This window comes from Lampris incognitus, chromosome 2, assembly GCF_029633865.1.
Source record: "Lampris incognitus isolate fLamInc1 chromosome 2, fLamInc1.hap2, whole genome shotgun sequence".
Classification (NCBI taxonomy): domain Eukaryota; kingdom Metazoa; phylum Chordata; class Actinopteri; order Lampriformes; family Lampridae; genus Lampris; species Lampris incognitus.
The window spans coordinates 108,331,284-108,358,090 of record NC_079212.1 but is presented as its reverse complement, the minus strand read 5'-3'; positions in this window follow the sequence as shown (position 1 = coordinate 108,358,090).

The window sequence follows — 26,807 nt, the reverse complement described above, 5'->3', positions numbered from 1 at the left end:
CTATGCTACATGGGGTACTGTATTCATTACTGCTACTGTCTGGAAAAGATTTGTGTTTCATTTTAATTGTATTCTAATTCATTGTATTTTATTGCACTCTCTTCCCTTCTCCTATCTTCTCTATTCATTTATTGCTTTGGGAGAAGGTCTCTCAATTTGGGTTCTTATTTGCTGGTGGACTTTCCTGCATTGCAGTTTTCAGTTGAATAGGTTATTGATCTGTTGTTTTGGGGTTTTTTTTTCGAGCTATAGTTAAGAGTACTGACAAAACAATGCAGACTCATTTAACCTAATTTGCAAAGTGTTGGAGAATTGGTTAGCTGTATAGAAATTGCAGTAAAAGCAGAATACAAAGAAAGCAACCACTGCGAGAGAAACTGTTGAGCTGTTGGATGTTTGACAGCACAGCGATGTAACCTGTTGGGATTCAAACTGGGCTCATCGACAACAGGCTTCCAAGCTGTGGGTCACTTTTCATTTAACCTGTTACTATGTCAAGATAGGACCCCTCTCAATCTCTTTGCCACTCCTCAACACCCTCCATTTTTCACGGTCTCTCCTCTTCCCTCACCTCCATGACCTCTCTATAACTCCACTTAGATCCTCTGTCATCCCTCCTTTCTACACCCCAACCAATTTTTCCTTTCCTCCGAAGCATACTCTGTCTCTCCTTGCTGACCTCCCTCTCCCCTTTATCCCCATCTGAGCCTACGCTTTACTTTTTCCACTCTCTCTCTCTCTCTCTGTTGCATCTCTAAACTGTCTCCTTTCTCCTTCCAGTTTTTATTTTTTTAGTCAATCCCTCTGTCCAATGCTCATTTCCTCTGTCTTTATTTTACCCCTGAATTTTACATATATAGTGGACAATTCTATCCAGATTAACTAGTCAGAGCAACTGAAAAGCCAACTTCAATTTGGTTATCGCCAACATCAAATGAGCTAACACAGGGACTGCAAAGATCAGGCCTTTGTGTGCTTACAATATTCCCCTTAAACATAGAAAGATTATCTCGGTACACAATAGTGGAAGAGAAACAGCATAAGAGCTAAGAAGGGAGAAAGTTTTTGATGATGCAGGCTGTTCAGACCTACAGAGTGGTCTTGAAGATTGCTCCTGCCTGCCGTCTTGAAGGTATTCATGCTAGGTTTCACACATGAAGACCTACTACCCTGAAATTTCATGGAATCTCGTGTAAACATGTTGGCTCTAAATGGAAGTCGAAGAACGGAGACCGCCAAATGAGAAGAAGAGAGATGGGAGCACTATTGTTAGTCTGCCAGTCAACATGCAAGCAAATAAACAAACACAGAGCATGAGTAGCTATTTCTTAGTGTAGTTTGTACAGCAGTCACTTCGCTCCATATTCAACAAACATGAAAGCCACGATGTAAAACATGGAAGAAGACATGACGAGAGATTGCCGCAGCAAATACTGTATACCCTACATGAGGAATAAAGGTTGCTCAACAAGAGCCATTGTCTTGGCAATTGTCTTTTTTTTTTCTTTGTGTGGCAATAGTTGTTGATAAAGTGACTGCGCATCCAGCCTGTTCTGTTTATTTTCCGAAACTTCAATCCCACTGGTTGCTGCCAGAGCAGGTCTCTGATTTCAGTCTGTGAACCATTCACACTATGCAATGAAGCTGTGACAACTTTAAACATATTCTAAAAGAATCTGTGATGGGATGTCAACAGGGGGGCAAAATCTTGAGTCTTGAGCCCTTTCATACTAGAGGATGATCTGCCCCCTGTGGCTTCAATTGGCGAGGACAGCCCAACACTAGAATTGGCCTGATTCTTGGCAATCACAGAGTCTCCGTTATTTACCTCTTCACACCAGTTGTCCTCATTTTCTCTTTTTCTAACCTTCACAAGACTTCTCCCTAACCTTCATCTGTGTCTTAATGCAGTCGTTGTCTATTCTCTTTCCCCATCTTCCACCCACTTTCCTCTGCAACCCGTCTCCTCCTCAACTCTCTCCTCTTCTTTCCTCATACTAAGCAGTTTCCTTCCACCTCCTCTGCTTATGAGCCTAGTCTCTTCTGTCATTCTATGCAGCTATCCTTTTCCCTTTCTCTTTCCCTCATTGTCTCCATCCATCACTTCTCATTAACCCCTACTGATTGGTGCTATGTGTTTTTTGTCCTGTATACAACAATGCTGTTTGAAATTGAAGCAGAGATTACTGTTATCCTGGTTGGTTATCTCTGAACGAGAGGTCATGCGTGTGTGTGTGTGTGTGTGTGTGTGTGTGTGTGTGTGTGTGTGTGTGTGTGTGTGTGTGTGTTTATCTCGGAGAGAGAGAGAGCGAGAGAGAGAGAGAGCGAGGGATACTATGGGTTTGGAAGGAGAGAGAGGGACAGGCTGGCACAGAGGAAGCTATAAGTGCAAGCAGCATTGCAGGGAGAGAGATAAATAGAGGGAGTGTGTAAGGGAGGGAGGAGAGGGATAGCACAAGAATAGTGAGGCTCATTGGAGGTGGTGACCCCTGGGTATTGTCATTCCAGGGCTGAAATGGAAGTTTCCATTCTACCAGACAGAGACTGATGTCCAATCACCCATCATGGATTTCTTCTCAACCTCTCCCCCTCTCTCATTCTCATTCTCTCTCTCTCGCTATCTATCTCTCTCTCTCTCTCTCCCTGCTTATTTGATTCCTGTCTTGTTATTGGCCAACTAAACCCCCTCGCTCCCATTGCTCCGTTTCTTTCTCTCTGCTATTTCTTCTCGCCTCCTTGTCTTTCATTCTCTTTTTCCTGTCTGTCTTTCTCACCCTGTGGGGCCATTCCCAACTGGCTGGTGGAGAGTGAGGATGATTGAGATGGATGTCCTGCTGGTTACCTGAAGGACAGCGAAAGAGATAGTTGGACTCCCTGTGATAGAAGCTCAGAGTTGAGTTAGTACAAGAGACTGTTAGGCCGTCTCTTGTCAAATCACCTACCTCTTGGTGGTATTTGACAAATTGTGGAAGGTTTAATGACAGCAGGCTAAGTGTGCTGCCCAACATGAGTCTATCTGGAAATTGTGGTAACTAAATCTTTATTTGATATGCTTAAGTCTGTGGCTGGGCTCTTTCCCACGTGTTTCATTTCAAGAAACATTTGGCTGCATACACACTCTTCTGCTCTTTTTAAAATGCAAGCACCTTTTATTTCCATTAAAGGCAATGAAGAGCAAATGCAACACTAATGGAGAACACTATGCCTTGCTTCTTTCTGCCCGATCAAGCAGAATATAGTTAAGAAAAATGCATTACACTAGGAGCTCTTTTTTGAATTGACAAAGCAAAAAAATGGTGATTCATGTCATGTGGACAGCTGATACTTTATTACAACAACAACCAGAGTAAACATAATAAATGTCTGCGTATGGATAAAGTATCTTTTGGAAAGGTTGTTGGACTTGTTAACTAGTTCCAAGAAACCCTAACAATAAAAAATAAGTGTGCCAGTACCTTTCCTGTTTTCATTGGAAGTTTGTTGTCAAATGTTTGCTGATTACTGCAGCAAACTTTCACTGAGAAAAGTGTTACGTGCCGCGCCTTTTCATTGTCATGGCCTCGGCCGTGCCTCCAGCTATTTCCCTTGTGTTTCCCTTTTCCCAGGTGTCTCCCTCTGTCTGTCTGTCTGTATGTGGTGTGGGCGTGGCTTCCTTCCCTAGCACTCTTTGGCTCCCTCCTGATTGCAACTCTTTCACCTCACTTGCCAAGCCTGCACACAATTCATCAACTCAACAGTATGTCTACTCCAGTTCTCCATCCACTCATCGCTAGATCGGTGCTTCGACTATGGTGGTAGTTTCTTGTTCTCGGCCACTCTGCAGTAGCATATTCAGACTTATTCCTCATGTTGTTTGCATTACCGGTATTTACCGTTTTTCTTGTGCTTCCAGGATCACTACTCTCTGGTCCCCCCGCCTGCCTGCTCGCTTACTAAACCCCTGAGCTTATCTTCAGCCAGCCACACTCAGCTCCTCGTCCACCTCTCCTGCTCAGCTCAAATCTGCCAACTTCCATCCAGCTCAACTTAGCTCGGCAATAGGCTATTGCCTCTCTACCTTCTGCCTTGCCTGCCAGTCGCACTTTCTTTTATGGTACACTAATAAGACATAACAAGCCATACTTTGTATCAAATTAGACAAAAACTAGAAATAATGTTCTTTATTAGACAGTAAACAAACAGTTATACCCTAATTAGACACCATACACCTAAATTATGATGTAATTATAAACCACATATAATGCCATATTAGACTCAAAATATACTATACTTAAGAGCACATTATTTCTAATTTTTTTTTCTTATTTGATACAAAGTACAGCTTGTTATGTACCATAAAATAAAGTGCTACCCCCCTTTTTTTCTAATTAATTCCATTGTCTTTGTCTGCATTTGGGTCCGCCTCTACTCATCATAACATTCATACTATCAGCATAATATGTAGTTATGGTAGTTTTTTTTTCCTACTGGAAAAAAATGGAAGCAGAATGCACATGCTGTAGATAATTTTAAATATGAGCACAATTGATTTGGTAATTCATGGCTAAGAAGACGTCATCAACATATGGCGTGTACAACCAGGGTTGCCAACTGTCCCGTATTAGCCGGGATGTCCCTTATATTGGGCCAAACTGATTTGTCCCATACGTGACCTTCCTTGTCCCGTTTATTGACTGCTACTCTACTCTAACCACTAGAAGGCACTCTCACAGTTGTATAAAATTTGATACAATTGCAGTAGCAGCAATGCGGATCACGACAGGTGAGAATGATCATCTGTCATCATCCAATCACAGCCCCCTCTCACGCGCATCAGTTGTATATGTACAGTAAATGTGCCAATTCCTTCAAAAACAGAAAAGTTCCGGCAATGTCTGGTGCTGTTCAGTCGGTTTGGAATGTGGAAATATGGATTAACCTGGCAAATACAGATAAACCTGCAAAAAAGAAAAGTGTGCCGCTACAATAAGCAATGGGAAGTAAAAAAGATGTGGGTTTCAACCCTCCAGTTGTATAGCCCTATCAGGTATATATTAGGGCCAAGCCAAGTCTTTGTAAAACAGTGACTCAATGAAAGTCTTCTGTACTTTATGTTGCAGGGAATTTTCAGTTGGCCATGGCGGTGAGAATGACCTGACTTAGCATGCTTCCACAGAAATGCACAAGAAGGCCACACTAGCTAAAGGTGCAAGCAATATCGGTGCATTCTTCATGGCATCTACTGTGGAAAATGAAAAAATTGCAGCAAGTGAAGCCTCATACGTGTATCATACTGTTAAACATGGACTCCTGGCATTCCCCTCATCACATTTTCTTTTTATATATCTTATAAATCCATATATATATATATATATATATATATATATATATATGTGTGTGTGTGTGTGTGTGTGTGTGTGTGTGTGTGTGTGTGTATATGATGCTGGTCGCGTGGCTTGGGTCCTGGACCGTTCCAGTGGCATCTGGACACTGCTTGGCATCTTCCGCATCATATTCTTAATACATTTTAGAAGTCTATTATAATTCTGTTTATCCTCTTTCAATATTGTAATGTTGTATTATGTAAATTGTGTAAACACATCCATTGCACGTTGTCCGTCTTGGGAGAGAGATCCCTCCTCTGTTGCTGAGGTTTCTTCCTATTTTTTTCTCTCTGTTAAAGGGGTTTTATTAGGGAGTTGTTCCTTATCCAATGAGAGGGTCTAAGGGCAGGCTGTTGTGCTGCTGTTAAGCCCACTGAGGCAAATTTGTAATTTGTGATATTGGGCTATACAAATAAAATTGACTTGACTCAGCTACAACAGCACTGGCTGTCTTGTTAAGCTCAATGGTGCGTTGTTTCATGACTCAAATGTTGTGAAGAAGATGCACTTGGGAAGAACGAAAGCTGAGATGATCATAATGAATATTTTAGGATCAAAGACTGTGCAGGATATTCTGGATGATCTGTCCCCAACTGAAGGTGAGCCTGTGTTTTACTCAGTTGCCACTGATGCCTCAAACAAGGGAAATAGGAAAATGTTTCCAGTGTGCATGATGTATTTTTCTGTGTCTGATGGAGTGCAGTGCAAGTTACTTGACTTTTATGAAGACAGTGATGAAACTGCAAATGGTATACATCAAGCTCTGATGAACTGTCTGGAAAAGTATGAACTGCATATTAAACACATCACAGCCTATGCAGCAGATAATGTCAATGTCAGCTTTGGAAAACACCACTCCATTTACCAGTTATTGAGCAGTGCCAACAGTCACATTCTGAAAGCTAACTGCCCGGCTCACATACACTCACCGGCCACTTTATTAGGCACACCTGTCCAACTGCTCGTTAACGCAAATTTCTAATCAGCCAATCACATGGCAGCAACTCAATGCATTCAGGCATGTAGACATGGTCAAGACGATCTGCTGCAGTTCAACCCGAGCATCAGAATGGGGAAGAAAGGTGATTTAAGTGACTTTGAACGTGGCATGGTTGTTGGTGCCAGACGGGCTGGTCTGAGTATTTCAGAAACTGCTGATCTACTGGGATTTTCACGTACAACCATCTCTAGGGTTTACAGAGAATGGTCCGAAAAAGAGAAAATATCCAGTGAGTGGCAGTTCTGTGGGCGAAAATGCCTTGTTGATGCCAGAGGTCAGAGGAGAATGGCCAGACTGATTCGAGCTGATAGAAAGGCAACAGTAACTCAAATAACCACTCGTTACAACTGAGGTATGCAGAAGAGCATCTCTGAACGCACAACACATCGAACCTTGAGACAGATGGGCTACAGCAGCAGAAGACCACACCGGGTGCCACTCCTGTCATATAAGAACAGGAAACTGAGGCTACAATTCGCACAGGCTCACCAAAATTGGACAATAGAAGATTGGAAAAACGTTGCCTGGTCTGATGAGTCTCGATTTCTGCTGCGACATTCGGATGGTAGGGTCAGAATTTGGCGTCAACAACGTGAAAGCATTTTCTTGGCACACTTTGGGCCCCTTCGTACCAATTGAGCATCGTGTCAACGCCACAGCCTAACTGAGTATTGTTGCTGACCATGTCCATCCCTTTATGACCACAGTGTTCCCATCTTCTGATGGCTACTTCCAGCAAGATAACGCGCCATGTCATAAAGCTCAAATCATCTCAGACTGGTTTCTTGAACATGACAATGAGTTCACTGTACTCAAATGGCCTCCACAGTCACCAGATCTCAATCCAATAGAGCACCTTTGGGATGTGGTGGACCGGGAGATTCGCATCATGGACAAATCTGCAGCAACTGCGTGATGCTATCATGTCAGTATGGACCAAACTCTCTGAGGAATGTTTCCAGTACCTTGTTGAATCTATGCCACAAAGGATTAAGGCTGTTCTGAAGGCAAAAGAGGGTCCAACCCGGTACTAGCAAGGTGTACCTAATAAAGTGGCCAGTGAGTGTAGTTCATAACACCTGCAATCACGCCTGTGATCGGCTGTCAGTGGATATTGAGTCACTCGTTTTAAAGAGCTACAGCCACTTCTCAGTATCTGCTTCCTGAAGAGAGGAACCGCGTGCATTTTTTGCCTTTGTTGACATTGAGTGGTGTGAAATTCTGTATCATGTTGGCACATGATGGCTGTCTCTTCATCCAGCTGTTGATAGTCTCCTGCAGAGCTGGCCAGCTCTCACCTCATACTTCAGGTCCCTTGGGGAGACCTGTCTTGTGGCACTGAAGAGGATATTTGAGGACAAAGAAAAAACTGGAGATGCTGAGATTTATCTGTGGTTTTTCTACAATGTGGGGTGTGTTTTTGGCACACTCATTAGAAAGCTGTAGGAAACAACATTCTGCATCACAGATGTTTAAGAGGAGGTGGGACAATTCAAAGTGAAGATGCTTCAGCAGAAACAAGACAGCTTTTTTGGATATCAGACCAAGCAGCTGATGGACAAACAAGTGTCGGCACAAAGATCAAAGCAGCAAAAGGACTTTCTGAAGTTCTATGACTCTGTCATTGCATACATTGACAAGTGGTTTGATTTCTCATCAGAAAATGTAAAGATGAAACTGAAATCGATCGGCCTACATGAGGAGCTCTCCTTCACTGACCTGGAGCAGGTGGTGGCTGCCCTCAAAATGACAGAGACCATTAATATGGACCGACTCTTATGAAGAGTTTTGTGCTAGCAGGGAGGAAATACAGAAAGCCAGACAGGATACCACAAAATCAACCAATGAGAAGTGGGTGGCAGTTTTCCAAAACATAGGGAAAGCCAACTTGATCAATAGGTTTAGGATTGTCTCATTTGTCCTGTGTGTCAGGCTCAAATGCCTTTGTAGAGAGGATTTTCTCTCTGATGATCATTAAATGGTCAGACTCAAGAAACAGATGCAGCATAGAGCTGATCAAAAATGAACTTCAAATATCTGTGAACTGTGACTTGTCATGCTAGGACTTTACTCTGGCTGCACAAAAGGACAAAAGACTGCTTCAATCGGTCAAGAGCAGCAAAACATATCCATGGAAAAAGTAGACTTGGTGAGCAGAGGCAAGCCCTTCTTTTCCTCTTTTGCATTTAAATGTTGTTGTTGTTGTTGTAATGGGTCCAAGTTGTGATTTCCAGCTTATATATAGTTTTAGTGAATAATAATATGACGCATTCATTTCCCACCACTGTTTGTGTACACAGAGGGTGCACCCTCTGTGAGTCTCTGCTGTTTGATTCCTCTGCAAAACTACAGCATACAGAAGCTATTGTTACTTCTAGTTTGTCACTTGTAGGATTAACAAAAAGGGGATAACTTTTTCTAACATACAGTGCAAGAGTCACAAGTGTTTTGACTTGCAGTAAAGGTAATAGGTAATGGTTCAGGACTGTGTGACTGTGTGACTGTGTTAAAGGTACCTGCTGTAAATTAATAAACTATTATCAAACCTACCGTATGTTCCCAAGGCATGAAAGTTATGTATTGATCTTTAATTTGACTGTAAAAGATCAGCTATCATTATGACAAATGGCTTAAAATAATACACTGTATATTCATTCACACAACACCATACCCTCACCACCACAGCATGCCACCTTTAGTCCCCTATTTGGTAGTGGAAAAAGTTGGCAACCCTATGTATAAGGTAGCAATATACAAGCTTTTCAATGCACAGACTTGAGGCAAAGATGTGAGCAGCATCTGTTAAGTCTGCACGCTATAACGATAATGGCAATCCTCTGCTGTTTTTCTTATTACTGAGCTTGAGTCAGGATGGATGGGTTCAACAGGTCAATGTCAGCTGTGCTTTGTGGTTTTGGTGAGTCAGTTGTCTGGTGAAAACATGCTGACATTACATATACATCAAGTGGACAGGGGAAATTATGAATACCAACTGATGACTTACCACTTCATGGACTTTGACATGTAAAACAATGCAACAAGAACTTCAAAATTCCCCAAGCTTTGCAATTCAAGTCAACTCTCAAAGTGGGTAAACTAGACAATGCTGAAAGTGTTACTTAATAGTTGGTGTGATTTTCATGGATATTTAGTCCAATCCTACAGTGCAAAGTGATTGATAACAGCCTTCTTTAAAAAAGGCTTACTAAATAGAGCCTGTCAAAAATACATATTGGGGATCGCCAATTTTAATCCCCGTGTTACTTCCAGCTTGGTCGGGCACCCCTGCAGATGTGGTTGACCGCGTTTGCGGATGGGAAGCTGGATGTGGGTATGTGTCCTACTCCCTGTACTAGCATCTCCTCTGGTTGGTCAGGGCGCCTGTTCAGGGGGAAGGGGGAACTGGGGGATATAGCATGATCCTCCCACGTACTATGTCCCCCTGGTGAAACTCCTCACTGTCAGGTGAAAAGAAGCGGCTGGCGACTCCACATGAATTGGAGGAGGCATGTGGTAGTCTGCAGTCCTCCACGGTCGACAGAAGGGATGGCACAGCGACCAGGACGGCTTGGAAGAGTGGGGTAATTGGCGGAAGAGTGGGGTAATTGGCTGGGTACAATTGAGGAGAAACGGGCGGGGGGACCCCCCCCTCCCAAGAAAAATACATATTGAGAGTACTAAGTTGTTTTTATAAAACTATGTGGCAAGAATGGAAAAGAAACACATATTTATGGGTGAGTCTGACTTACTGCAAGAAATGTCATTCAAACTCATTTTTTCTCTTCTAATTTCACTGACTTTAAAATTATTGTTTTCTTCTCAGCTCTAAAACCTTACATGACTAAGCTCCATAATAGCTGTGTGTTGTTGAACACTCATAATACTAGGGTCCTTTAGTCCTTTTATTCAATGGGTCTCCTTGCTGTGCCTCAGTCTAGACCAAACTCATTTTTCATTGTTATTAGTCTCTCCATGGAGGTCAAGTTTAAAACTTTCATTAAACGTTTTAAACCTCACTCTAAAAACAATGGTGTGCTTCACACCCTTTGTACTGGGGAATTCTCTCTTTCTTGCTTGCACACATTTTTGTTTTTGATTGAAAGTCATGTAATTTTGTGATCTCTGTGTTTTAATCTGTTTATGCTTGTGAGGAACTTTAAAAAAACTTATCGAATAGTACTAACATTGAATATTTTGTTCTTCTTAATTACCTATAACCTGTGTTTGCAATAAGCTTTGCTGTGATTTTACAGAGACCTTTCTTACTCCTTTTCATATAGGTTGTTATCAATGTAAAAATTAGCCCTACCTTATATGTTTGTTTGTGTGTTTGAATGTCTATGTGTGTATTTGTGTTTTTCTGCTTTCCAACTGACCAAGTGTTTCCTGGCCCATTTTACATCCTTAATCTTCACTGTGACACAGCTTTGCTAGATATGGTGATGCTTGCCCAAAGCGGTTGGAAGTTAATCAGTCTTATTCATCATCCATTTTGGCCTTTTTCCTATTGGCCATTTGCATGCCTTCACACCATATTTTCTTGATAGACTGCAACAGCCTTTGCAATGAAAATATTTGCTCCATTCAGCACAAGAAGTATATTTTTTACACACATTTTGTAAAACCTTCAGGAAATGTCTGGCAGACATATTGAAATAAGGTCAAGGTCACATGCAATCAGTCAAGTGCTGTTAAGGTGGATGACATTTAATCAATAGTATGCAGACGAGGTAGATTGCAGAGAAGATGAGGGGTCAAAAGAGGCTTGCCAAACTACTTTGTATCTATACTACAACACAGGTTCATACAAGGTCCTCCATGCATCACAATATACTGCAAGTATATTGAACAGGCGCCCTGAACAGGCGCCCTGACCGACCAGAGGAGGCACTAGTGTAACGACCAGGACACATACCCACATCCAGCTTCCCACCCACAGACACGGCCAATTGTGTCTGTAGGGATTCCCGACCAAGCCAGAGGTAACATGGGGATTCGATCCAGTGATCTCCATGTTGGTAGGCAACGCCATGCTACCCGGACACCCACACAACAACCCATAACGTTCATGTAAGAATGTCAGTGGTCCTTCTTGCACTGATATTTTGTGAATAATTGTGCAATAATTATTCAATACTAATACCAATACCAAGGTGTTGTATCCAATGAGTATAGACTGTAGGCTGACGTGTTTGCTTGTTAGCTAGAAAATCTCCTACAGAAGTTGTCGAGAGCAAAATGTAAACAAGAAATCCAAGTGAAAATCGGCTAACATGAGCTCCTTAGAATTTGTTCCAGTCTAAATAAAGAGGCTCCACTATACACTCACATGAACAACTTTTAATTGTCAGAATGAAGTCATAACAGTTTTACTTCAGTCATACACAAGTCATATGCACACTCTGATACATGCAGCAGTGATTTCAATCTACACGTGCACAGACATTCAGCACTCGGTGCACACTGCAGTGTTTGCACCTTTGTAGCATGTTTTTTGGTCACTTTTGTCCAAATCTACTCATGCCTCATATCTTACATACTGTGGACCACTGGCATAGCCAGGATTTTATTTCAAGGACGGGGGGGTTGAAAAATATATTTGTCATCATCAATGTAGATTAATGTTAGATTGCATAGATGCATGAGTGTGTAGTTTTGGATTACATGAATGTGATGATAGGCTCTTTCACAGTACCACAGAAGAGCAGAAGTAGGGTGCACCCTGTTCGCTCACCTGGTAGTGCATGTACCATGTATCAAAGGCGGGTCCTAACTGCACCCATCTGGGCCCGAATCCCGTGCGGGCCCTTTGCTGCATGTCTTTCTGTCGCTCTGTACTATCACTACGGCAAAAAAAAAAAAAATCTTTTGAAAAAAAAAACAACAAAAAACAGAAGTAGTTGGTTATAATTTGTTTATACCTGCCTTTAGGCACAGCAAATCATATTTAAAGCAAAATAGCACGGATGTCCAATTCATTTGGGGTTTTTTTTTGGTTTTGTGTGTGTGTGTGTGTGGGGGGGTATTGTTGTTTTGTACAAGACCTGAGAAAGTCACTGATTTGCTGTTTTCTCGATCCATCCATTTTACAACTCCCAAGAGATCACAATTTGTGAATGCAAACACAGGTCAATTCCCTGTCAAATTGAATGCAAACACTTTGTCATTCTGAGTAGCTGCCTGACTATTTAGGCAGCAGTTCATAGGGCAAAAAAAAAAAAGATTTCAAGTTAACATGTTTAAAAAGTATGTCTCGCAAACAAAGGGGATGGTTTAGAGGAATGATTGGTTTATTATGTAATTTCATATATATTACCATCATTTGAGCCTTTGGGCTACGTGAAATAAGACCAGTGTCATTTGACTGGCTATGCGATGATGTACCACAACAAAATTAACATCCATCCATCGAGCCATTATCCAAGCCACTTATCCTAATTGGGGTCACGGGATGCTGAAAATTTAACATCCAAGAACTTAATATTTCGAACTGTCCAAAATATTTTGGGGAGCGCTCAAACCCCAAATCCCTTCCCCTGGCTTATAAATAAACCCACTTCGACCCTCCACTCCATCCAGGCTCCACCCAAAAGTGCAACTTTCAAAATTGAGAGGATGCAGAGGCACACATTTTCTGTTTGTTTCACACACTGTTGAACTCATCTGCCATGGTCCTCTGTTGCTCCCTTGAGCAAAAGAATAGCACCATAATCTAGCTCCCTTTTCTTGGTTATTCTGACTCCCCTGGTATTTAATCACTTGTGACGGCTTGATCTAAATGTCTGTGGCAGTCACAGCCTTGGGGGGCAGCAAACACATGTGTCAGATATACTATATGTTTAATAAAAAAAAAATCCACAAATGCGGAGAGGTCTGAGCAGTGTGCTTTCAGCCTGAGGACACAAGAATTTGTCAGGGTAACTACGACCAGAGCTGATGATGGGCGTCCTGTGGGTGATAATGTATACTCCTGGCCTTGCATCACAGAAGTGAAAATACTCAGGCTGACGTATAGTGTACATTATGCCATAAAAACTCAGCCACCATGCTCAAAATTCCTGGAGCATATTGTATATAAATTGCTCTTGGCTGTTCCTGGGTTGTCCCTCATCTGCTTTATGCCTTGTCATTTAGTAATTTTTGTTTTTTCCTCCTAGTACTGGCAACCCATAACACATTATCAGCAATGATTCATCAAACTGCCTGTGGTTGTAGTAGAGTCACTTTTTGGGGAAGGAAGTGAACAGGAGAAAAGATGTTGGCTAGCCAGATTTGACATCACTGTGTGAGAGCATATTGATAATCTGACTCAAGCAATGATGGTTTAAATAGATGCAACGGTTGTCAGCCTGTACAATTAATATTTACATTTACAACTCTACCTCTTCACTCGGATGAGAGGGAGCAATCAGACACTACTTGTAGCTTCTATCTGAAATTAAAAGAATAAAATCTTATCTTTATGAAAATCAGTACTGATGAAAATAAATCACCAAACGTATTGACGTGGGCACTGAGTATTATAGATCAGTTAACTGTAGAAACATCAAAGTCAGTCACGCTCCACCATGCGGAAAGGTTTCCGATTGTCCTCTCAAAATGAAAGACAAACAAATGAATGTCACCAAATGAAAGCAGAAATATCAACGTCGGCAACTGTTCCCTCGAGTGATAGGGGCCCACAAGTGCCAAGACTAATTCTAATGAGGTCTTACACTTTTGCAAGCTACTTAACACAGGTATCCTGCAGAAATGTCAAATGAAGTGTTAATCCTAATGGAAAACACAATATTTAGAATTATCAAATATGGCTGTGTTCAATGATGCTGCTGCTCACATGTCCACCTGTAGCATGGTCAGCTCAGCATCAGTTTTTTTTGCCTTTACAGTCTCAAAGTTATTGCCTCTTTTAAAAGCAATTGTTATATTTATTCTAACTTTAGAAAGGCATTTATTGTTTGTTTGTTTTTTTGGGGGGGGGTTATTTTTGGATAATGTTGAGCTCTGTTGCAAAGCTTATGCCTGCATATTGGCAGGTAGAAATTTGCAGTCTGGCTAGCCAACATCCTTCCTGTTGCTCACTTCATTCCCCCAAAAGTGACTCTGCTACAACCCTGTTACAACCACAGTCATTAATGTGTTGGGACTAGGCCCCCAGAAACAGCCGTAGCACAAACGGGTGGAATGGGCTCACTGTCTAAACTTGGAGCAGCAAGTTACAAGGCACCATGTGACTCAAAAACGCTTTCCCCTCAATCGTGATATATTGGAAAAGCATAGCCTATAAAACTTTTTTTTGGGGGGGGGGGATCTAAGCATCGTAGAAGTGCAAATCTTTGAATGATTAAGTTGTAAATCAAGTCCACTTTATTATTTTTTTAAAAAGCTCCCCTTTTTCCCCTCAATAGTACTTGGCCAATTACCCCACTCTTCTGAGCCGTTCCGGTCGCTGCTCCACCCCCTCTGCCGATCCGGGGAGGGCTGCAGACCACCACACACCTCCTCCGATACATGTGGAGTCGCCAGCCGCTTCTTTTCACCTGACAGTGAGGAGTTTCACCAGGGGGACGTAGCGCGTGGGAGGATCACGCTACCCCCCCCCCCAGGTTCCCCTGTCCCCCGAACAGGCGCCCCGAACAGGACCCATACCCACATCTGGCTTCACACCCGCAGACATGGCCAATCGGCTCTGTGCATAACTGTAGTCCACTGAGTTCCGGTTTCTACTGCAGCGGTCATACCAGTTTCCTGTTTGTTCGTGTGCGCTATTGACAAAGGCATATTTTTCACGATGCCTGCAAGATTTACCATGGATAAATGTCAACGACATGCACAGAATTGTTGACAAGCTTTCACCTGCACCTACTAGCAAACGGGTGAAAAGTTTCAAGTTGTACATATGAAGTTTCGTCCACAATTATGAGGATGAGCGGGCGGACGGAATTGACGCCCACCCGAACTAGCAATCCCCGTGTTGGTAAATAACGGAATAGACCGCTATGCTCCCCGGACGCCCATCAAATCCACTTTTTAAAGGTCTCAAAAACTCATACAAAAATAATCCCGCTCAATCATCACGTATGACCCACTAGATTAGGTGGTGTCTGTATCTGCAGAGACCCTGTCCTCTGCCTGTATTTTCTTATATTGCTGTGTATGTGACGTTTCTGGCTGTTAACCTTTGGACTCTATAAAAACATAGCGACCAGGTGCCAGATCGAGATCGTAAGCACGCTACGACAATGGCGGACACAGCGCTGAAAAGACACAAATATAGGGAGGTGAGACACCAAGCGGACAAAGCTCGCTCCAAAATGAGAGTGAATCTGGGGTTGGCTTTCACCCGCTGGCGAGCACTGAAGGAGAAGTTAGGGATGAAGAGCGACGCGGAGTTGGTCTGTACTCTGGGATGTGTTCCGGCTGCTGAGGTCAGGGGGCGTGTCCTTGTGGTGTCGTTGAGCCGGGGAGGAGGGGTCAACTTTGAACGTTGTGTTTACAAACCTCAACCGACAAATCCTACTCGTTCCTACCTTTAAATAAGTCACTTTTTGTCATGAACACCTATGTAGTGATTGCCAGTTGTGCACTTTCATGCACGCTCAACGCACACGTCTCGTTTTTCATTGTTCACAAGGCAGCCTGGATTAGCTCAGAATGCAGGATTTTTATTTATTTTTTTACATTTCCTTCATCCCACAAATTGACAGCTAAACTTGTGTTAACAGGCAAGACTTCAGCACAACAGTGGGTGGTTTTTATTTTGCTTTATTTTCTCTGCTGATAAAACGAGTTGCTTGGGGACTAATATTAAGAAGGCTGTTATATAATGTTATGTAAGCATCTTGTATAAACCATACCATAATCCTACATTGCAATGTGTACTCAGATTTTACCAGGGTCAGAGGCCATGTTGTGTATGTAGAGATGTAAAGCCTTTGAATGTGAGAAGTTATATTTTTTTCATATTGGTTCTTATTATATCATAAACATTTGTTTGTTCAGTCATGTAAAGAAAAAATCCTTATAATCCATCATTAATTTAATGTATCAGGACATTTCCTCTGGCCTTGGTTATTGGGCTACATTTTACCAGAATGTAATTGTGTTTTTCCAGTCACAACTATCAATATTGTGGTACCAGCAGTGTTTTTTAACAAGAAGCCAGTATACAATGGTAAAATTGTGATTGAATATTTCTTCATTGTTGAGTACTCAGCCATCATTGACTAAAGCCACAAATGTAGACCAAACAGGCTAATCCAAGTTAATGAACATTCTGTTGCCTCATTGTCGAGATAGTATGTCCTGTAGTCATTATTCTACTGCACAGCTGACTGAATAGTGAATCACCTCGCACCATTTAGCCATGACATAAATATTTTAGATATGACCAAATGGAGTCCAATGAGTCCAAAGTTTATGAAGAGAGGTTTGCATTATTAAATTCAGTTTTCATAGTGGACTTTTTTTTTGGCACTGTCATTAGGAACTCGGGGGCTTGTTTGGTGTAACTGCAATACCAAGGTTTACATGAGTTTGCAAATACTTCAAAAAGATTCATAGTGTGAAGTGAGTTTTTGAAACAAAATAATATTTTGCAATGACAGTTTTATGTGACTATGCAGAATGAATATTTTGACCTTTTCATTGCCATTTCAACATGATTGAACTCTCAGTGGCCACAAATGCACCTTTTTGGAAATAGAATGTGTAAACACAGTGGATAATAATTGTGTGTTTACTCAAATCCTCAAGCTGGACAATTAAAAATAATATAGAAAATACTTAAAGTAAATATGTATACACAACTTCATAGGATAAAAGAAAAGCACTTGAGAATAGCCCATATCGAGCCCAGTGTCAAGATATACAGTAGTATGCTGGTGGATGGGGAACTACAGTTGAGGGTAATTTAACCCTAAGTGTATCTGGCCTAATTAACAACTGCGATCTTAGTTAATGCTTGCAAGCAATCCATTTCATTAGCAGAGAAAACAAAGCAAACAAAAAAGTCAGCACTCTCAGACAATCAATCTCACAACCTTAATCCTAAATTGAATGAAAGCAACTAATTCGAAGTGTGTGTGTCTAGCGCACATGAGAATTCATGAATGGTATGCACTCCATGCACATTCATGATTAAAAAAAAAGAAAAGTGGCTTGTTTAAAAAACGGACTTGATAATTTAAAAGTTGTTTATTCATCAAAGAGTTGTTTTTGCACTTGTGCAATGCTAAGATCTTTTTTCTTTTTTATTCAAGTTTTACTTTTCCAAAGTATCACTATGGGGGGAAAATCTTTTTGGGTCCTATGACATCATGTTACTTGCAGTTTCAAGCTTGGCCAATGAGCCCACACCAGCTGGCTGAGCAGCTCTCACTTGGATGAACTGGCCACCATTTTTCAAACCATCCATGGTTAATACCCATAGTTTTGTAGGAGAACGGTGGATTTCTTTCAGGGTGAGACATCCTCGATTAATTCATTTACCAAATAGAGGATTCCAGGCCGGAACATAAGTTTTGAAAGCCAAAAGTCTCAGAACCTGGAAAAGCTATCATTTTGCAATTGATATAGACCAACACCCCCCCCCATTCATGATTATCAGTTTGTTTTTTGTTTTTGTTTTTTTACCGATAGCACCTTTAAGATCTTCCTTCTCTTCTCCTCCCATTTTCTATCCTTTCATACGAATCTGCAAAGCATCCAAAAATTGTTTTCCTCTTTCTTGCACAAAGTATGAAGATGCCCCTCAGAAATGATGCGAGGCAAATACTTTATTTACCCTTTTTGGGAAGAAACCAGTTTTCAGGAGATTTATGAGATCCTCTTTTCCTCTACATTTGTACAAAGATTTGCATGACAAGACCCATCATTAAATATTATCTTGTCATGATCTTTCCAGCCTGAGACATGTCTATTGTGTCTATTTGTATGCCATGTCAAAGTCTGACCAGACCTAAACTTTATTTTTCATTGTCTTCATACTTACAGACTTCTGCAACCTTACTTATGCAATTATTGTATTTGCTCATTCTGCACCCAAGATGTGTATGTTGAAGCTGCACAAAGTTTTATTCAACACAATCAAAAGTTTCAGGTTAAATCAGCCTGTTCGGAGTGCAAATATTCACACCCATAACTCCAGAACAGTAAAGACAGCAAAGACAGGTTTTCAACAGACAAATTGAAACTTTACCATAACATCTCAGGACAAAATTGCTTTATTTGACAGGCTGAAATTTCCCAGTCTGCAGGCTTACTTAGCAAACTAACAAAGCAAGGACTCCATACTGAGCAACAGATGCAGACTATTTCACTCTTCACTGGCTTTTAGATGGTTTGTGTTCATTGTACTGGCTCTTTCATAAACACTTTTTATTAAGTTGTGGGTCCACTGAAGCCATTAGACCATGCTGAAAAGTCCTGCAGCTTCATACACCTGCATGCTGTCCATTCCAGAGAGGAGTGAGTGCCATTGGGTCTACAGGAACCATTTGCTCCCATCTGCCTCAAGTACCAAATGAGTGTAGTTTATATAGTTTGTAGACAGTGTTAGCAAGCGCAAACATTCTATCACTTTGTCAAATTGATTTTTTTCAACACTGCAAGTGGTTTTCCCCATCCCTGTTCACACATAGAGCTTTTATCCATAATATTTACAGATAGCATTTGTTCACACATGGCATGACAGTGCCTTCTGGCTTGTCCCTCTGCTCGAGAAATTAAGAGCTTGTAAATTTTGTAAATAGAATATATGTCTTATTTTTGCACGAGTTAAGAAAATAAAATATTCTTAGTGCTCGTTTTACTAGCAATATCATTTCAGGATTGATAACCCACAGGAATAGTTTATCTACTGTTATTCTGACCACTGCACTGCTTATCATCATCTGCTTGTTATACGAGTGTTTCAAAAAGTTTACCTTATTCTATTTTTTGCACTTTGTAAACCGTCTGCTGGCCAAACGTTTAAAATGTAAATGTGAAAATGTACTAACCCTGCATCAGCTTGCTTATTATAAGAATTCTAGATTTATATGGTAATGTGATCAGATCTCTCCTAAATCTGTATTTCTATTTCAGAATTTACATATATACTGGTTGGGGAAAACTTACGCTTGGGAATTTTACATATAAAGCCCAATGTTGAGTCGCCTGACTCAAAGGTCTGCATTCAGAAGGCATCTTAGAAGACAGAAGGGCTGACCAAGCAGCACTGATTGAAATCCTGCCAGCTCATCTGATTTGAAATAATTAATGCTGATTCAACATCACCACTCTAAGTAAATGCTTCTTGGCTGTTCATACCCAAATCTTCTATAAATGAAGACTGAACTCAAGACTAGAAACTTGGAAACTCGAGTGGCATAGAAACTCCTGACTTACCCAGTTGTACTTAACATGGTACTGGGTCATTCATGAGTTTTAGGTGAAGGATTACAATATTCCACACATCACTTTGAGGGGAAAACAGGGTTAGATGCCTTGTTAAAGCACTCAAACTCAGGTCTGTGCCGGCCTGCGCCTACCGGTGAAGCCTTAAGACCACTATAGTCAGTCAGATTTCAGACTGACTGACTCAAATCCTATTCTTGAAACATGCATGCCCCAAAGGAAGTAACACACACACACACACACACACACACACACACGGACACACACACACACACACACACACGCACGCATGTGAGAGAAAGGTGAGCTTGCCTGTGCTGCAATCTAGACATTGACAATGAATTGATACGTGTTCATCAATGCTTCAATACACTGCCTTTCTAACACAAACATGTAACTAAGGGATTTGCTGGGAGAAAAAAATCATCGTTTCGGTGCATAGATTGCTAAAGTTAATGATGATGAGTTTCATTTCCTGATTCCTGATCAAGACAATAGAGGACAAATGGGTAATAGCAAATATTGTAAATACTTCACCCACAGACACAAAACTGCTCTGATGCTACCAGCTGATTTCACGGATTAACACAACTACAACCAGACAGGAGGATGAATCGGTGAAATCAGCTGGTGTAGAGTTGGGTTGGAAAGAAAACCTGCATACACATAGACCTCCAAGACACATTATTGAATACCACCGGTCTACACAGTTCCATGCAGTTCTCATTCAAATCTTAAAGATGCAGGTTTCACAATTAACGGCTTTCACAATGACTTAATATTTATCCTGTAATACAAGTCAGGGGCACGGAGGCAGAAGGAGCACACAAATACAAGAGGGGTGCATGCGTGGTCTGGGAGTTCCCAGATGCGGCATGCGGTCCAGCTCAACTAGGCTCACCTAGTGCTCCCTGTTTTCTCTAAGCGTGTCATTGGTCCATTCAAAGAATAAGGATCATCCTGAGGCCCCCCCCCCATTTTTTTTTAAAAATTCGGATCAGATTCAAAAGAGGTCTGTCTGCCTTTCTCTGGAACCCTAATCTGCCTCTTCCACCTTTCCACTGGAGTGTGTCAACCCTTTATCCTTCCTCTTGGGGAAGCGTGTCTATCTATCTCTCGCCTTACACTGCAGGCTTTTACTGATAACACAGCACACTCGCCACCCAGGATCTCGTAATTGTGGGTTCAACACAAAAGCCAGATGAAGCGAGGGAGCTACAGTGAAATTGAGATGATGTGTCTCTCAGATATGTGTCGATGTTTATCGGACTCAAGTCAAGTGCTCCCGATTTCTCAGGGTCACAACCTGAGAAAGGGAGAGGAAAATTACAATGGAGCCTACATAAATGTTGTCTTTTATTTTATTTTATTTTTTTGTCCATTTGACCTTTATTTCATTGAATTTGATCAATGCATAAATATGTAAATAAATCTGTGATGGCCTGGCGGCATGTCCAGTGTGTCTCCCCGCCTGCCGCCCAGACTGCTGGGATAGGCTCCTGCATCCTTGCAACCCTGACAGCAGGATAAGCAGTTTGGATAATGGATGGATAAAAAATGGCCGAGAAGTCAGGGACATATAAGATAACAGATTTTATAAATATCACACAACATGATACCAATGAGTCACTAAATTGAGCATTAGAGATGCCAAATAGATTTATATCCTCCAGCAGTAGCCACTGCTGGGAAAACAACCACTTCCATTTATTTCACATCTTACAGTTGGCTATCCCAAGCAGAGAGCATGCAAGTAATTTTTCAGGCTTGCCCGACACACACAAATTAACATATACGCATAGCTGTTAAGGCCATCTGTTATTCAAAATAAGTGCAGACACTTTTCCATTTCTCTTTGATACACACATATATTATTATTACTGAAATCAACATTACTAAATTGTGAAGTACTTACTTAAAACATGAAGTTAAAACATGAAAAAGTTCTTAAAGCATTATTGGCAAACATATGTGCATAATAAACATGTTAATGTCAAGAGTGAGGACACACTAGTAGTTTCTTGTCTGCTGAGCAGCTATTTCAAAACAGCAGTGTCAGCCATCTCATTAGTTTACAGTTGTTCATATAAAGAGTGATGTAACACATACTCATGTTGGCACGCTCCTTGATTGTTGTAGTTTAGTAGCCAACTAAATTATTTGGAACCAGGTGTATGAAGTCTGATGTTCTCTCTTTGATTGCAGGGACAAGTGTGTGAAGTTGGTTGAATTGGATTTTTCTGTCTTGGTTTGTTGAATAGGGTTGGTGGGAACCCCCCAGATATCAGCACAAGGTATTCAACATCAGATCCTGAATGCCTCTCTCAACATAATCGGCGGTCACTCAAAGCAGGTATGACTGTCTTCTCCATTGGGTTGTCTGCTTGTGGGTCTTCAGATGGCTGTAGAGGCCAATCTGCGATCCACATACTTTGGTGCAGTGTGGACAGGGAAAAGTGGTGGTGGTTGATGGTAGTGGTTGAGCGTTTTTCTCTCTCCTTGCGGTGCTGTTGCTTTCTCTCTGTGGCACAGTGGAGTTCCATTTCATGACGTGTAGCTCCTTCCTGCACAGACTTCTTCCAGGAGCACTTTTCTTTTTTTGATTTTGAGTTACTTTATTGATTGCCATGGAGATCAATAAAGTATCCAGCACAATGTGTTCCCAGTTGATCGATGTGATGTTGAATTTCTTCAAACTGGTCTTGATATTGTTCTTGAAACATTTTTTTTTGCCTGCTGGGAGTACCGGATCTGTTTGGGGAGATGTGTGTTGGACATGCGGATGACATGGCCTGTCCATCGGAGTTGGTGGTGCATTATTGTGGTGGTGATGCTAGTCATGTTGGCTTCTTCCAGAACACTGATGTTGGTGCGTGTGTCTTTCCAGCTGATCCTCGGGATGTTTTGTGGTATTGTTTCAGGGTTCTAAGGTGCCTACCGTAGGTGGTCCATGACTCTGCTACATTCAGCAGGATGGGGAGAACAACAGCTCTGTAGACCAAGCATTTTGTTTGGGCCTTTAGGTCTCGATCTTTAATGACTCTTTCCTCAGTCTGGCTTAAGCATTACTGGCACACCTCACGATGGTTGACCTCAGAGTCGATGTCAGATTTTGAGGGGAGAAGGCTACCGTGGTAGGGGAAGCGATCAATGTTTTCAAGAATTTTGTTGTCCACTATTATGGTGGACTGGGTAGATGGCTGGTTGGGTGAAAGTTGATATAGGACCTGGGTCATCTTGATGTTTAATGCTAGACCCAAGGTTCTGTATGCCTTGGCAAAGGCATTCAGCATGTCCTGGAGGTTTTCTGTGGCGTGTGCTGCGATGGCATTGTCATCTGCATACTGTAGCTCCATGGTGGTGGTGTTGCAGACTTTGCTCTTGGCCTTGAACCTATTAAGGTTGAAGAGCCTACCATCAGTTCTGTATAGAATTGAGATTCCCCGTTGCAGCTCTTCACCAGTGAGGTGGAGTATACCAGCGATAAAGATGGCAAACAGGGTGGGTGCGATGATGCCTCTGTTTGACCCGTTTCCACAGAGAAGGGCTCTGACTCAGAACTGCAGTTGCTGAGCACTGTGACTGACATGAAATCATGTAGAAGCTTCAATACTCTGCTGTATTTGTCAGCGCAGCCATATCTTGACAGTATGCTCCACAGACCCTGGCGATCTACTGAGTCAAAGGCCTTTGTCAAAGGCCTTTGTCAAAGGCCGCCTTTGTTCACGGCATTTTTCCTTGAGTTGGTGTGCTGTAAATATCATGTGTGCGCTACCTCTGGATGGGCGGAAGCCACACTGAGATTCTGGGAATACTTCCTCAGCCAGTGGTAGCAGTCGGTTTTGCAAGGACACAAGCAAGGACTTTGCCTGTTGTTGACAGGATTGAGATGCCCCTGTAATGTCCACATTCCACCTTGTCCCCTTTCTTGAGTGTGGCCACCATTAGAGCATCCCTGCGCTCTGAAGGAAGTTCTTCTTTTTCCCCAGACCTTGAGGGGGAAGGGCATAGGTGTGGTCCAGGAACTCCAGTCCACCTTAATAATAACAATGATAATAACAATAATAATCATCATCATCATCATTACATTTATATAGCACTTTTCTAGACACCCAAAGTGCTTCACATTGAAGGGGGTAACTCACTTCAACCCCCACCAATGTGTAGCATCCACCTGGGTGATGCATGGCAGCCATTTTGCACCAGAATGCTCACCACACATCAGTTTGAGGTGGAGAGGGAGGAATCATTGAACCAATTACATATGGGGGTGGTTAGGTGGCCAGATGGAGAGATCCAGGTTGGGAATTTTGCCAGGACACCGGGGGACCCCCAACTCTTTGCGATAAGTGCCATGGGACCTTTAATGACCACAGTGAGTCAGGACCTCAGTTGAATGTCTCATCCGAAGGACAGCATCTCCTACAGCACAGGGTCCTCGTCACTGCACTGGGGCATTGGGATTTGATTTTTTTTTTTTTATTAGAGCCAGAGGAAAGACTTTCTCCTACTGGCCCACCAACACCCTTCCAGCAGCAACTCAGTTTTCCGGCGAGGTCTCCAATCCAAGTACTATCCAAGCCCATATCTGCTTAGCTTTCGTAATTTGGCAGAGCCAGGGGGTACATGTTGGTATTGCTGCCGGCATGGTATGGTATGCCTTCCTTTAAGAACTCAGCAGGGATCCCATCTGGACTGGTGGCCTTGTTGTTCTTAAGGCTCCTGATGGCATCTTGAATCTCTGCCATGGTGGGAGGTTCCCCAATCTCTTTTCTGATGGGCTCTGAGGAATGTGGCGGGCAATCTCTGGTTCAGCTGTGCTGTCGCTGTTGAGGAGTTCCTGGAAATGCTTCTTCCATCAGGCATTAATGGACTCATTGTCCTTTAGCAGCTCCTGCCCCATCCTTTGAGCATAGGGGGTTTAAGCCAGGGTTGTTTGGACCATAGACAGCCTTAGTAGCACTGAAAAAGCCCCTCGTGTCACTTGAGTCTGCCAGTCGCTGGATTTCTCGAGCCTTTTCTGTCCACCAAGAGTTTTTAAGCTCCCTCACCCATCTCTGGACATCCGCCTTGGCTTTGGAGTTAGCCACTCTTTTAGCCTTGCAGGTTACATAATTTTGCCAGGCATGGAAGGCTTTCCTTTTCTTGGAGATGAGGTGCTCTATCTCCATGTCATTCTCATCAAACCAGTCCTGGTGATTTCTGGACTTGTACCCAAGGGTGGTTTTGCAGGTGTCGAGGATGGTGGATTTGAGCAGGCTCCAGTGCTTCTCAATGTCATCAGGATATTCCTGTTGGAGGGTTTCCTCAAGAGAGACCTGAAGTTGCTGCTGGGTGGCAGTTTTATTCAGGCTTTCACGGATCAGTCTTGGCTGGATCTGCTTCTTTTGAACCTTCCTCTTCCTCTTTATTTTGATGGATGTCGTGGAGCAGATGAGGTGATGATCTGTCCAGCTGTCATCTGCATTGATCATGGCCCTCGTGATGTTCATGTCATGGCGATCCCTGGTTCATACAATGACATAGTCAAGAAGATGCCACTGTTTGGAGTGGGGGTGCCTCCAAGATGCCTTAAAGTTGTTTTTTTGTTTTTTTGGTGAAACAGTGTTAGTGGTGGGGAGGTCGTACTGAACATATTTGCTAAGAAGCAGAACTCAATTGGAGTTCATGTTCCCAATGCCTTCCTTTCCTATAGTTCACTTCCAGAGGGGTTGATCCCAGCCGACCCTGGCGTTGAAGTCTCCTAGGAGAATAATCTTATCCTCCTTGGGTATTCTTGGGTGTCTCATCTAAGCGGGTGTAGAAGGTCTATTTTACTTCTTTTTCAGAGTCTAAAGTAGGGGCATAGGCACTCGTAACTGCTGCCAACTGGTTGTTGGCAAGCACCAGATGGCGGGGTCATGAAATGCTCACTGATCCTCACAAGAAGATCAGAAAAGTGGCTGATGATCTGGTTCCTGATGGCAAATCCAACACCATGGATCCTGGGCTCATCAGCAGCTTTTGCTTTCCAGAAGACAGTGTAGCCACCCTTCTCCTCCTTCAGTTGTCCTTCATCTGCCCATCAGGTTTCAGAAAGGGCAGCTATGTCAATCTTGCATCTCTTCAGTTCTCTAGCAATGATCGCAGTTCTCCTCTCCGCTCTGTCACTGGTTGCCCTATCCATCAGTGTGTGCACATTCCAGAGGCCAAAGTTCATGTTTCTGACCACATGTGCCTATCCCTCTGGATGCAGTAATCCAGTCAGGAGGTTTGAGCCAGGCTATTTTTAGGGCACCTTTTCTAGTTCCTTCCCCAGGTGGGGTGAGCAGAGTGGACCCTAAGGAGGGCTGCTCAATCATGGCTGCAGCTACTGAAGGGCTCTTTCTACCTGGTTCAAAGAGCCCAGTGACTGAATCTTGCACCCACCGCCTGATGTGCCATCTTATGACTAGGAGCTTCCAGATCTCACAATCCTGCCCCTGTTGCCACGTGCTGGTCACCATAGGACTTAATCCGGGATATTAGGGTGGATTCCCTTTATGGAGGACGCCTGTGCATGCTTTGTTTAACGTGGGGAGACTGGTGCACAGACAGCCACCACATGGTCCTTGACAGATCTGATTCAGGACCAGTGGCATGGAGTCCAAGATGACTGGGGGCCCATTTCTGCCGCAGCCTTCATTAGCCTTCCCCGCCATTGTGATGATTCCTTAAAGTCAGCCACCACCCTCCGCCTGTTCCACCATTGAGGTCTTGGTTGGATTGCTCTTTGTCAGGGACCTCCCCCTTGACCTTACCGCTATGGGTGACCCTACCAGGAGCATAGCTCCAGATGGCATCGCTCTCGGGATCTCAGGACCATGCAAGCTTATTCATCACGACAAGGTGACAATCCACGGAGAAGATGCTTCTCATACAGTGGGAAAGTGCCTTTACTCACCCGTAACGTTTTCAGTAATAACATCAAATTTCATAGCAAGCCCAAATGACTTGTGTAACAGTTGATTTAAAACTTACATTAGTACACTGCTATTTCTCTGAAAAATGCCCAGGGTAAATTACAT